General features: G+C 37.3%; 1 pseudogene; it reads right to left on the minus strand.

The window, feature by feature from the left end:
- Window positions 1-5,874: 5,874 nt before the first annotated feature.
- On the minus strand, window positions 5,875-6,210 carry LOC112811347 (cytochrome b-c1 complex subunit 7 pseudogene; annotated as a pseudogene).
- Between the last annotated feature and the right edge of the window lie 6,087 nt (window positions 6,211-12,297).

The raw sequence follows: 12,297 nt of genomic DNA on the forward strand, positions 1-12,297 counted from the left end.
TTCATTAAGTGAGTAATAATGACTTAAAAAAAAAAAACTTCCACCCCTAAAATGTCAATTGGAGAGCAAACCCCACCCTCTTTGTATTGGAATGAAGTAATCACAGTTATGGAGTTTTTTCAAATATGTTAATATTTTATGCTAATGCATTTCCATATATTCAGCTGAGAGTATGTAAAGATTTTGGGTGTGGGCCTTGATACATGTGTCTTTGTAGTAGATGGTTTGTTAGTCAAGAAAAAGAAAGAATTAATATCTATGTTATCAGGAAAAGTTCTAGTTCTAACTTGAAGTCTATACTAGAAATTACTTAAAATTTTTAACTTAACCATGTTTTCATAATTTGTTTAATTGATGCATGGTTTGTTTTGTTTCTTGCACTGTAAAAAAGTTCAAAATGAAAATGTCCAGGGAATTCAGGCTGTCACTAGGCAAAATAAGCTGATTCTCTTTCAAAAGATTTCACAAAATGTCCTTTTTCTGGTAAGGTTATGACAGAACTAGATCTAAACTTCATTCTCTCAGACTCAGTGTTTTAATATTATCAGTGTCACATAGTTGACTTGGTGTAATTATTCACATGAATTAGGTTTGCAGAAGACATATATATATAAATTAAAATGCCACTTAATTTATGATGAATAAATTATAATAAGCATAATTTATAATAAGAAATTGCTTCTTGGCTATTCAATCAAATGTTCTTTTGTCTGTCTCTAGGCAAGCTACATAGGGAGTAAAATTATAATGAGAAACTTCCTTTGTGAATACAACTAGAACAAGCTCTGTAAGGGCAGAGACCAAATCTGTTTTGTTCACTGACTATACTTGGGGCCACAGACAGTGTCACATAATAGATACTCAAAAAAGTTCTCAGATGAATAAATGAATGGATACTATTTAAAACCATTATCTGCACAATAGTTGCTTTACCTGCCATTGGGAATTATAGTTTAAAACCTTAGGGCGCCTGGGTAGCTCAGCCATCTAAGTGTCTGCCTTCAGCTCAGGTCATGATCCCAGGGTCCTGGGATTGAGCCCCGCATTGGGCTCCCTGCTCAGCAGGAGGCCTGCTTCTCCCTCTCCCACTCCCGCTGCTTGTGTTCCTGCTCTCACTCTCTCTGTCTCTGTCAAATAAATAAATAAAATCTTAAAAAAAATAAAACCTTAGACCAACACGATGGTATCTGGGTTGTCTTTCCATTCAGGGCCTCTACCCTTTTTTCTTTCAAATCTTTATTTAAATTTTAGTTAGTTAACATACACTGCAATATTAGTTTCTGGAATAGAATTCAGTTGTTCATCACTTACATAACACCCAAGTGCTTATGACAAGTGCCCTCTTTAAAATCCATCACCCTGGGGCGCCTGTGTGTCTCAGTCATTAAGAGTCTACCTTTGGCTCAGGTCATGATCCCAGGGTCCTGGAATCGAGCTCTGCATCGGGCTCCCTGCTTGGCGGGGAGCCTGCTTCTCCCTTTCCCACTCCCCCTGCTTGTGTTCCCTCTCTTGCTTTGTCTTTCTCTGTCAAATAAAATATTTTTCAAAAAAATAAAAAATAAAACCCATCACCCATCTAGTCTGTCCCCCACCCACCTCCCTCTATCAGTTCCAGTTTGTTCTCTATCCTTAAGAATCTCTAATGGTTTGTTTCCCTCTCTCTTTTTCCTTTCCCTTCCCCCTCCCATATGTTCATCTGTTTTGTTTCTTAAATTCCACATATGAAGGAAATCATATGGTATTTGTCTTTCTCTGACTGACTGACTTTGCTTAGCATAATACACTCTAGCTCCAACCACGTTGTTGCAAATGGCAAGGTTTCATTCTTTTTGATGGCTGAGTAATATCCCATTGTATATATATACCACATCTTCTTTATCCATTCATCAACCGATGGACATTTGGGCTCTTTCCATAGTTTGGCTATTGTTGATAATGCTGCTATAAACATTGGGGTTCATGTGCCCCTCTGAATCTGTATTTTTGTATCTTTGGGGTAAATACCTAGTAGCGCAATAGCTGGATCATAGAGTAGTTCCATTTTTAATTTTTTAAGGAACATCCATACTGTTGTCCAGAGTGGCCGCACCAATTTTCATTCCCACCTACAGAGCAAGAGAGTTCCTGTTTCTCCACATCCTCACCAACATCTATTGTTTCTTGTGTTGTTAATTTTAGCCATTCCAACAGGAGTGAGGTGGTATCTCATCATGACTTTGATTTGTATTTTCCTGATGATGAGTGATATTGAGCATTTTTTCATGTGTCAGCCATCTGGATGTCTTTTTTGGAAAAGTGTCTATTCATGTTTTCTGCCCATTTCTTAAATGGATTATTTGTTTCTGGGGTGGTGAGTTTGGTATGTTCTTTATATATTTTGGATACTAAACCTTTATCAGATATGTCATTTGCAAATATCTTCTCCCATTCTGTAGGCTGCCTATTAGTTTTGTTGATCGTTTCCTTTGCTGTAAAGAAGCTTTTTACCTTGATGAAGTCCCAGTAGTTCACTTTTGCTTTTGTTTCCGTTTCTCAGCTACAGCCAAGGTCAAAGAGGTTGCTGCCTATGTTCTCCTCTAGTATTTTGATGGTTTCCTGTCTCACATTTAGGTCTTTCATCCATTTTGAACTTGTTTTTGTGTGTGGTGTAAGAAAATGGTCCAGTTTACTTATGCATATGGCTGTCCAGTTTTCCCATTACCATTTGTTGAAGAGACTGTCTTTTTTCCACTGGATATTCTTTCCGACTTTGTCAAAGATTGGTTGACCATATAGTTCTGGTCCATTTCTGGCTTTTCTGTTCTGTTCCATTGGTCCGTGTGTCTGTTTTTGTGCCAATATCATACTGTGTTGATGACTACAGCTTTGTAATATAGCTTGAATTCTGGAATCATGATGCCTCCAGTTTTGTTTTTCTTTTCCCACAATCACTTTAGCTATTCAGGCTCTTTTCTGTTTCCATACAAATTTCAGGATTGTTTGTTCTAGCTTTGTGAGAAATGCTGGTGGTATTTTGATAGGGATTGTTTTAAATGTGTAGATTGCTTTGGGTAGTATAGATGTTTTAACAGTGTTTGTTCTTCCAGTCCATGAGTATGGAATGCTTTTCCAATTCTTTGTGTCCTCTTCAGTTTCTTTCATAAGTGTGCTATAGTTTTCAGAGTATAGATCTTTTACTTCTTTGGCTAGGCTTATTCCTAGGTATCTTATTCATTTTGGTGCAATTGTAAACAGGATCGATTCCTTGATTTCTTCTTTGCTGCCTCATTATTGGTGTATAGAAATGCAAAAGATTTCCATATATTGACTTTATATCCTGCGACTTTGCTGAATTCGTGTATTAGCTCTAGCAATTTTTTGGTGGAGTCTTTCAGGTTTTCTACATAAAGTATCATGCCATCTGCAAATGGTGAAAGTTTGACTTCTTCCTTGCCAATTTGCATGCCTTTTATTTCTTTTTGTTGTCTAATTGCTGAGGCTAAGACTTCCAGTAGTATGTTAAATAATAATGGTGAGAGTGGACCTCCTTGTCTTGTTCCTGACCATAGAGAAAAGCCTCTCAATTTTTTCCCATTGAGGATGACATTACAATGACATTAGCTGTGGGTCTTCCATATATGGCCTGTATGATGTTGAGGTACGTTCTTTCTATCCCTACTTTGTTGAGGGATTTTATCAAGAATGGATAATGTAAGGTGCATGGGTGGCTCAGTCGTTAAGAGTCTGCCTTGGCTCAGGTCATGGTCCCAGTGTCCTGGAATTGAGTCCTGCATTGGGCTCCCTGCTCAGCGGGAAGCCTGCTTCTCCCTCTCCCACTCCTCCTGCTTGTGTTCCCTCTCTTACTATGTCTCTTTCTATCAAACAAATTAAATATCTAAAAAAAAAGAATGGATACTGTATTTTGTCAAATGCTTTTTCTGCATCTATTGAGAAGATCATTTGGTTCTTATCCTTTCTTTTATTATTGTGTTGTATCAGGTTGATTGATTTGCGAATATTGAACCAGCCCTGCTGCAAACCTGATCTGTCTTCCTTTATAGGTCAAGGACTTTTTTTCCCTTGCTGCTTTCAGGATTCTTTCCTTGTCTGTGTATTTGTGAATTTAACTATGATATGCCTTGGTGATGGCCATCTTTTGTTGAATTGAATGGGAGTTCTCTGTGCTTCTTGGATTTTGATGTCTGTGTCCTTCCCCAGATTAGGGAAGTTTTCAGCTATAATTTTCTCAAATTAACCTTCTGCCCCTTTTTTCTCTTTTCATCTTCTGAGACACCTATGATATAAATGTTATTCCATTTTAATAAGTCACTAAGTTCCTTAAGTCTACCCTCATGATACATTACCTTTGATTCCCACTTCTTTTCAGCTGTACTTTTTCAGTTTATCTTTTAAATCACTTCTTCATTCCTCTAATTCATCCATCCTTGTTGTTATGGCGTCCATTTGGGTTTGTAATTTTAATTTACACTTGACTAGCTTTTAGCTCTTTTATCTCTGGAGAAAGGGATTCTCTGGTATCTTCTATGCTTTTTGAAATTCCAGCTAATATCCTTATAACTGTTGTTTTAAATTCTATTTAAGACATCTTACTTATATCTGTATTGATTAATTCTCTAGCCATCATTTATTCCTGGTCTTTCTTTAGGGGTGAATTCCTCCATCTTGTAATTTTGGAGGTCAGAAGAAAGAAAAGAAAAAGAAAATTTTTTTCAATTAAAAGAATAAATGAAAAAAGCTAGGTATGTTTTGGTCTGCTTGTTTAGACAATCTTGAGAGAAAAAAGAAAGAAAAATTTAAAAATAATACAATAATACAATAAAATAAAATTTAAAAATTACTTTTTCTGTATTCCCCACCCAAAAAAAACAGAAAACAAAAAAACCCAAAAGAAGCTAGATCCTGTTTCCCACAAAACTGAAGTTTTGCTGCACTCTATGATCAATAGACTTGGTGCATGCAAAAGGTTTGTGCTAGACTTCTTGGAGAGGGACCTGCTGCTCCAATTCTCTGGTGGATTTGCCCTAGTGGTGATACACCAGCAGGGCTCAGCAGGACTGGCATAATTCTCCTGTAAAGCCATCTGTCCCTGGACTTTTGCTTATTGAGAGTTTTTTGATAACTGATTCAATTTCATTACTAGTAATCTCTCAGTTCGAATTTTTATTTCTTCCTGATTCAGTGTTAGAAGATTATATGTTTTTAGGAATTTATCTAGAAATTCTTCTAGGTTGTACAGTTTATTGGCATACAGTTTTCATGGTATTCTCATGTCCTTTGTATTTCTATGGTTGTTATTTCTCTTACTTTGTTTCTGATTTCATTCATTTTTATCTCAATGAGTCTAGGTAAAGGTTTATTGCTTTTCAAAGAATCAGCTCCTGGTTTCATTAATCTTTTCCACTTCTTTTATGATTTCAATTTCTTAAATTTATTGAGACTTGATTTATGGCCTAATGTGTGATCTGTTCTGGAGACTATTCCATGTGCATTTAAAGAGAATGTGTATTCTACTGTTTGGGGATGGAATATTCTGTATATATCTGCTAGGTGCATCTGATCTAATGTGTCATTCAAAGCCACCATTTCCTTGCTAATTTTCTGCCTAGATGATCTATCTATCCATTGATGTGAGTGGGATATTAAAGTTCTCTAGTATTATGTATTACTGTCGATTTCTCCCTTTATATCTATTAATAATTGCTTTATGTATTTAGGTGCTTCTATGATGGGTGTGTAAATATTTTTAATCACAATAGACATTTATTTAAAGTAATACATTTGTAGCTCAAAGAGTTCCAAATTGTGCATTTCAGGTTTATCCAACTTATTAAAAATATTTGAGGACAGCTGCAACTGCAGATTTCAACTCCATGATTATTTCTTTGCCCATTCTTCTTTCTCTTTTCTTTCCCAAATAACTTCTTTCAGATATGGGTCAAGGTAGACTGTATCCTCTTCATATTTTTTTTCCACTGCTCTTTAGGCAAGATCTGCTGCTTCATGGTCAGGTCCAGTACTCTCTTAATGTGAAACATCCTGTCATTATAAAGGTTCTCAGGAAGCCTTCTTAAGGCCTCTTTCACATCATCATTCTCATGTATTGTATCATCTTACATTAACCCGTTTATTGAACCATGCAGCATTCTAATACCATTTTTTAATACCCTCTAGCCACCAGCCTGATGCCACTACGGCAGGTCTGCTCACCATTTTGACCCGACACTGCTGGGTGCATAAACATTTACAATTGTTATATTCTCTTGTCAGATGCTTCCCTTTGTCATCATGTAGTCCTCTTCTTTGTCTTTTGCTACAGTCTGTTTCAAAATCGATGATGTCTGATATAAGTACTGCCATTCTGGTTTATTTTTTCTTCCACTTGCATGCTATATGTTTTTCTAGGCCTTCACTTTCAGTCTCTACATGTCTTTAGGTCTGAAGAGAGTCTCTTGTGGCAGCATATAGATGGGTTTAGGTTTATTTATCTATTCAATCACCCTTTGTCTTTTTTTATGTTATGTTAATCACCATACATTACATCATTAGTTTTTGATGTAGTGTTCCATGATTCATTGTTTGTATATAAAACCCAGTGCTCCATTCAGTACATGCCCTCTTTACTACCCATCACGAGGCTAACTCATCCCCCCACCCCCCTCCCCTCTAGAACCCTCAGTTTGTTTCTCAGAGTCCATAGTGTCTCATGATTCGTTTACCCCTCCAATTCCCCCGTCTTTCATTTTTCCTTTCCTGCTATCTTCTCTTTTTTTTAACATATAATGTATTATTTGTTTCAGAGGTACAGGTCCGTGATTCAACGGTCTTACACAATTCACAATGCTCACCATAGCACATACCCTCCCCAAAGTCTATCACACAGCTACCGCATCCCTCCCACCAGTCCAGCAACCCTCAGTTTGTTTCCTGAGATTAAGAAGTCCTCATATCAGTGAGATCATATGATACATGTCTTTCTCTGATTGACTTATTTCGCTCAACATAATACCCTCCAATTCCATCCACGTCATTGCAAATGGCAAGATCTCATTCATTTTGATGGCTGCATAATATTCCATTATATATACACCACTTCTTCTTTATCTGTTCATCTGTCGATGGACATCTTGGCTCTTTCCATAGTTTGGCTACTGTGGACATTGCTGCTCTAAACATTGGGGTGCACGTACCCCTTTGGATCACTACATTCATATCTTTGGGGTAAATACCCAGTAGTGCAATTGCTGGATGATAAGGTAGCTCTATTTTACAATTTTTGAGGAACCTCCATACTATTTTCCAGAGTGGCTGCTCCAGCTTGCATTCCCACCAACAGTGTAAGAGGATTCCCCTTTCTCCACATCCCCGCCAACATCTGTTGTTTCCTGACTTGTTAATTTTAGCCATTCTGACTGGTGTGAGGTGGTATCTCATTGAGGTTTTGATTTGGATTTCCCTGATGCCAAGCGATGTTGGGCAGTTTTTCAAGTGTCTGTTGGCAATTTGGATGTCTTCTTTGGAAAAATGTCTGTTCATTTCTTCTGCCCATTTCTTGATTGGATCATTTGTTCTTAGGGTGTTGAGTTTTAAGAAGTTCTTTATAGATTTTGGATACTAGCCCTTTATCTCATATGTCATTTGCAAATATCTTCTCCCATTCTGTCAATTGTCTTTTGGTTTTGTTGACTGTTTCCTTTGCTGTGCAAAAGCTTTTTATCTTGATGAAGTCCCAATAGTTCATTTTTACCCTTGCTTCCCTTGCCTTTGGTGATGTTTCTAGGAAGTTTTTGCAGCTGAGTTCGAAGAGGTTGCTCCCTTGATCTCCTTTAGGATTTTGATGGACTCCTGTCTCACATTTAGGACTTTCAACCATTTTGAGCCAATTTTTTCTGTGGTGTAAGGAAATGGTCCAGTTTCATTCTTCTGCATGAGGTTGTCCAATTTTCCCAACACCATTTGTTGAAGAGACTGTCTTTTTTCCATTGGACATTCTTTCCTGCTTTGTCAAAGATGAGTTGACCATAGAGTTGAGGGTCCATTTCTGGGCTCTCTATTCTGTTCCATTGATCTATGTGTCTGTTTTTATGCCAGTACCATACTGTCTTGATGATGACAGCTTTGTAGTAGAGCTGGAAGTCCGGAATTGTGATGCTGCCAGCTTTGCTTTTCTTTTTCAACATTCCTCTGGCTATTCGGGCTCTATTCTGGTTCCATACAAATTTTAGGATTATTTTTTCCATTTCTTTGAATAAAGTGGATGGTATTTTGATAGGGATTGCATTGAATGTGCAGATTGCTCTAGGTAGCATTGACATCTTCACAACATTTGTTCTTCCAATCCATGAGCATGGAATGTTTTTCCATTTCTTTGTGTCTTCCTCAATTTCTTGCAGGAGTATTTTATAGTTTTCTGAGTACAGATTCTTTGCCTCTTTGGTTACATTTATTCCTAGGTATCTTAGGGTTTTGGGTGCAATTGTAAATGGGATCGACTCCTTAATTTCTCTTTCTTCTGTCTTGTTGTTGGTGTATAGGAATGCCACTGATTTCTGTGAATTGATTTTATATCCTGCTACTTTACTGAATTCCTGTATGAGTTCTAGCAGTTTTAGGGTGGAGTCTTTTGGATTTTCCACATAAAGTATCATATCATCTGCAAAGTTTGACTTCTTCTTTGCCAATTTAGATGCCTTTGATTTCTTTTTGTTGTCTGATTGCTGTGGCTAGGACTTCTAATACTATGTTGAATAGCAGTGGTGATAGTGAACATCCCTGCTGTGTTCCTGACCTTAGGGGAAAAGCTCTCAGTTTTTCCCCATTATATTCGCTGTGGGTTTTTCATAGATGGCTTTTATGATATTGAGGTATGTACCCTCTGTCCCTGTACTCTGAACAGTTTTGAACAAGAAAGAATGCTGTACTTTGTCAAACGCTTTCTCTGCATCTATTGAGAAGATCGTATGGTTCTTGTTCTTTCTTTTGTTAATGTATTCTATCACATTGATTGATTGGCAGATGTTGAACCAACCTTGCAGCCCAGGGATAAATCCCACTTGCTCATGGTGAATAATATTTTAATGTACTGTTGGATCCTATTGGCTAGTATTTTGGTGAGAATTTTTGCATCCATGTGCATCAAGGATATTGGTCTGTAATTCTCCTTTTTGATGGGGTCTTTGTCTGGTTTGGGGATCAAGGTAATGGTGGCCTCATAAAAGGAGTTTGGAAGTTTTCCTTCCACTTCTATTTTTTGGAACAGTTTCAGAAGAATAGGTATTAATTCTTCTTTAAATGTTTGGTAGAATTCCCCTGGGAAGCCATCTGGCCCTGGGCTTTTGTTTGTTGGGAGATTTTTGATGACTGCTTCAATTTCCTTTATATTTCCTTTATAGGTCAATTTCCTTTATATTTCCTTTATAGGTCTGTTCAGGTTTTCTATTTCTTCCTGGTTCAGTTTTGGTAGTTTTTACTTCTCTAGGAATGCTTCCATTTCTTCCAGATTATCTAATTTGCTGGCATAGAGTTGCTCATAATATGTTCTTATAATTGTTTGTATTTCCTTGGTGTTGGTTGTGATCTCTTTCATTCATGATTTTATCTGGGTCATTTCTCTTTTCCTTTTGATCAGTCTGGCCAGGGGTTTATCAATCTTGTTAATTCTTTCAAAGAACCAGCTCCTAGTTTCGTTGATCTGTTCTACTGTTCTTTTAGTTTCTAGTTCATTGATTTCTGCTCTGATCTTTATGATTTCTCTTCTCCTGCTGGGTTTAGGCTTTATTTGCTGTTCTTTCTTCAGCTCCTTTAGCTGTAGGATTAGGTTGTGTATTTGAGACCTTTCTTGTTTCTTGAGAAAGGCTTGTATTGCTATATACTTTCCTCTTAGGACTGCCTTTGCTGTATCCCAAAGATTTTGAACAGTTGTGTATTCATTTTCATTTGTTTCCATGAATTTTTTAATTCTTCTTTAATTTCCTGGTTGACCCATTCATTCTTTACTATGTTGCTCTTTAGCCTCCATGTACTTGAGTTCTTTCTGACTTTCCTCTTGTGATTAAGTTCTTGTTTCAACGCATTGTGGTCTGGGGCGCCTGGGTGGCTCAGATGGTTAAGCGTCTGCCTTTGGCTCAGGTCATGATCCTGGGGTCCTGGGATCCAGTCCCGCATCAGGATCCCTGCTTCTTGGGAGCCTGCTTCTCCCTCTGCCTCTCTCTCTCTTTGTCTCTCATGAATAAATAAATAAGGTCTTAAAAAAAAAAGCATTGTGGTCTGAAAATATGCAGGGAATGATCCCAAACTTTTGGTACCGGTTGAGACCTGATTTGTGACCTAGGATGTGATCTTTTCTGGAGAATGTTCCATGGGCACTAGAGAAGAATATGTATTCCGTTGCTTTGGGATGGAATGTTCTGAATATATCTGTGAAGTACATCTGGTCCAGTGTGTCATTGAAAGTCTTTATTTCCTTGTTGATCTTTTGCTTAGATGATCTGTCCATTTCAGTCAGGGGGGTGTTAAAATCCCCCACTATTATTGTATTGTTGTCAATGTGTTTCTTTGCTTTTGTTATTAATTGACTTATATAATTGGCTGCTCCCATGTTAGAGGCATAGATATTTACCATTGTTAGATCTTCTTGTTGGATAGACCCTTTAAGTAGGATATAGTGTCCTTCCTCATCTCTTATTATAGTGTTTGTTTTAAAATCTAATTTGTATGATATAAGGATTGCCACCCCAGCTTTCTTTTGGTGTCCATTAGCATGGTAAATGGTTTTCCACCCCCTCACTTTCAATCTGGGGGTGTCTTTGGGTCTAAAATGAGTCTCTTGCAGACAGCATATCGATGGGTCTTGCTTTTTATCCAATCTGAGAGCCTGTGTCCTTTGGGGCATTTAGCCATTTACATTCAGGGTAACTATTGAAAGATATGAATTTAGTGCCATTGTATTGCCTGTAAGGTGACTGTTACTATATATTGTCTGTGTTCCTTTCTGGTCTATGTTACTTTTAGGCTCTGTCTTTGCTTAGAGGACCCCTTTCAATATTTGTTGTAGGGCTGATTTAGTGTTTGCAAATTCCTTTAGTTTCTGTTTGTCCTGGAAACTTTTTATCTCTCCTTCTATTTTCAATGACAGCCTAGCTGGATATAGTATTCTTGGCTGCATATTTTTCTCTTTTAGCGCTCTGAATATATCATGCCAGTCCTTTCTGGCCTGCCAGGCCTCTGCGGATAGGTCTGTTGCCAATCTAATGTTTCTACCATTGTAGGTTACAGATCTCTTATCCCAAGGTGCTTTCGGGATTTTCTCTTTGTCTCTGAGACTCTTAAGTTTTACTATTAGATGTCAGGGTGTTGACCTATTTTTAGGGGAGTTTTCTGTACCTCCTGGATTTTGATGCCTGTTTCCTTCCCCAAATTAGGGAAGTTCTCTGCTATAATTTGCTCCAATATACCTTCTGCCCCTCTTTCTCTTTCTTCTTCTTCTGGGATCCCAATTATTCTAATATTGTTTTGTCTTATGGTATCACTTATCTCTCGAATTCTGCCTTCATGATCAGTAGTTCTTTATCTCTCTTTTTCTCAGCTTCTTTATTTTCCATCATTTGGTCTTCTATATCATTAATTTGCTCTTCTGCCTCATTTATCCTAGCAGTGAGAACCTCCATTTTTTATTGCACCTCATTAATAGCCTTTTTGATTTCGACTTAGTTAGATTTTAGTTCTTTTATTTCTCCAGAAAGGGTTTCTCTGATATCTTCTATGCTTTTTTCAAGCCCAGCTAGTATCCTTAAAATTGTCATTCTGAACTCTAGTTCCAACATCTTACTAATGTCCATATTGATTAGGTCCCTGGCAGTTGGTACCGCCTCTTTTTCTTTTTTTTTTTTTTTTGAGGTGATTTTTTCTGTCTTGTCATTTTGTCCAGAGGAGAATAGATGAATGAGAGAACAAAATGCTAACAGGGTAACAATGACCCCAGAAAAATATACACTAAACAAATCAGAAGAGACCTGAAACTGGGAGGAAAGAAAGGGAAAGAAAAGGAAAAAAAAAAAACAGAATATGATCAAATATGATCAGGCTGGTGCATAGATCAGTGCCACACACTAGATTTTGGGCTTATTTTGGTCTGTTAGAAGAGAGTGCCTCCCAAAATTTTAAAGAAAGAAAAGCTTATATATGGACAAAAATAAGGGTAAATACAATGAAGGAATGGAATGACTGTAAGGTGAAAATTATAAAAGATTTTATAAAAGATAAGATAAGAAGTTGGTTGAAAAAAGAAAGAAGAGGATTAAA

The sequence above is a fragment of the Callorhinus ursinus genome, unplaced genomic scaffold (assembly GCF_003265705.2).
Source record: "Callorhinus ursinus isolate GAN/ISIS: 27379988/994484 unplaced genomic scaffold, GSC_fseal_2.0 scaffold85, whole genome shotgun sequence".
Lineage (NCBI taxonomy): Eukaryota > Metazoa > Chordata > Mammalia > Carnivora > Otariidae > Callorhinus > Callorhinus ursinus.